This window comes from Euphorbia lathyris, chromosome 10 (genome assembly GCF_963576675.1).
Source record: "Euphorbia lathyris chromosome 10, ddEupLath1.1, whole genome shotgun sequence".
Lineage (NCBI taxonomy): Eukaryota > Viridiplantae > Streptophyta > Magnoliopsida > Malpighiales > Euphorbiaceae > Euphorbia > Euphorbia lathyris.
The window spans coordinates 26,233,622-26,235,982 of record NC_088919.1 but is presented as its reverse complement, the minus strand read 5'-3'; positions in this window follow the sequence as shown (position 1 = coordinate 26,235,982).

Below are 2,361 nucleotides of genomic sequence, written 5' to 3'. Positions count from 1 at the left end.
AACATCAACTATTCACATAGCAAGTAACCATGCATTCTAAGCAATTTTAACTTTGGTTCTAATGATTTCTTGACAAACAACTTTGAGGTTGTCTTGTCTTGAAGCCTTAAAAAAAACAGAAAAAATAAAATAAAATGAAAACTAAGATGAAACACTTTGGTCAGTGTAAAACCACAAAAAGAAAATCTCAGAGGCACGTAGGAGGCTTACAAGAGAGAGAGAGAGAGAGAAAGAAGTAAAAAAAGAAATACTATAAGATATGGTGAGAAGGAATCTTTTGTTTTGATCAGTATAGTATACTGCTCCTTTCCATGCTTGCTTGCTTTCTTTCTTTCTTTCTTTTTCTTTTCTTCTCTTTCCTTTCCTTTATCTCTCTCTCTCTCTCACAGATACTGAGACAAAGATTTTCATTGTTTTCTTGTGAATGAGTTAATGAACATTTGTCTCTATGGGAATGGGAATGGGAAGTAGGATTTTGTGAGTCTCTTTTTTCCCTTTAAGGTTGTCATTGTCGAGTGTATGTATCTACTGAGAGAAAGGAAAGTGAAGTTTCATTAATAGAAGAAGAAATGGATGCGGAAAATGATGTTGTATTTTGGCCAGTTCAACACCCAATGGAGCCACAGGATGAAGATCGCCCAGTCAAATGTCCAATTCCAACTTCTTCTTCTCTTATCAATGTATGTATACATGTAGATTTTATCCAGCAAACATATGCAATATGCTTATGCTCCACATTTTAAAACTAACTTTTTCTTTACAAATTTAAGTGTTCTTCTGAGTTTACTTTTAAAATCTTATCTGCAAAAACAGGAACACTTTCTTGAGATTATAAAATCAGTTTCATGACTGCAGTTTTTAAGGCTTTGAATGCTGCTGCATATCACATTTAAACAATTCTGGTCTACTACAAACAAAACTGCTTTTTGACATTCCCCCACCCAGGTGGGAAATAACTTGCTTACAAGACATACCCACTTCTCCTTCAAATCTTTCAAGAGGACACAAATTTGATTTTTTTTTTTTTTTTTTTTTAAGTTAGATGCTTTTGTTGACATAATAGACAACTTTTTGAAGGATGGGAGGATTGAAAGCTTAAGAAAAAGAGCAATGAAGAAAGAAGGGATTGTAATCGTGGATGCAGCAGAGCGAGCAGTGCGGAAAAGGCATCACACTCTTACCAATGGTGATCATATTATAATGCCTTTAACAAGAAGAATTCCTTCGGTTCCTCCTCACAATGTCACCATCTTTCAAATGCTTCAGCAGTTAGATGAGTTTGAGTCTTAGCTGTAAATTTGGAATTCCATGAAATGATGGGACTTTTTCCTTCATTACATTATGTACTCTAAGAGAGAAAGAGAACACTACATATGTTGTACTAGCATTTCGGTTTTGTATAATATTTTTCCATGGCAAGACGTCCCAATTTTCCTCTTATTTACACGCTTAGAGAAATGGTTCTTGTCGCAACTCTTTTTGGCTTTTCACTTCCAACACCGGAACAAAAGTGTTTGAAATTAGAATTGACAAACAATTATTGCTAATTATTTCGGAAGTAAAATCATCAACAACAAAGCGATAAAAAAAACAGTAAATAAGAATAGTTGAACCAAACAAGCTCGAAGTTGGATTCGGATCCAAGACTGTTGAGCTTCCTTTCGAATCCCCCTCCTGACTCGTCTATTGCTCAATTGGTCAAGGCTAGCCAAGTTATAGAGGTGAAATATCTTGAATGAGAGTGATAAATATTTCAATTCACAGCACGGAGAAAAAGAAGAAAAAGATGCTCTCCAATCATTGCTTCTATAACATTGGATTGTACCATCACCAGTTTCATACAGTAACAATTGACAAAAGTAAAATATTCTGTTTAGTGGGAGACATATGTCATGTTTTCAACTCTTCACAGTGACCAATTTTAAAGCCTAAAAAAGGGCAATGAACCAATAATAAAGCCTGGAGCAGTAACTGAAAATCTCATTTGCAGTCAGTGATTGGTCCAATTTCAAATTATACACAGAAAAACCATGACTACTATTTCCAGAGCAAATTGGAATCATTTGAGACCTCACAAGTGCTTTTTTTTTTTTTTTTTGTGGTAGATAAAAGTTTTGGGTACGAGTATCTCTAGTACAAGCCAAACAATAAAAAAAGCAGCAATACCATAGAGAGATACATATCGTTCCACCTATTGCTACAAGAGTCGCTTCCTTATCCTTATGACCTCATCCTCATAAGCAACTAACAAGTGTTTCTGAACCAACAAGAAGCTCCTGACTTCTTTTGTGCCAAAGCAAATTGAAATTGAATCCAAAGTTGAAGTGATTAGAAACACTTTTCACTAAGAACACCGAGACA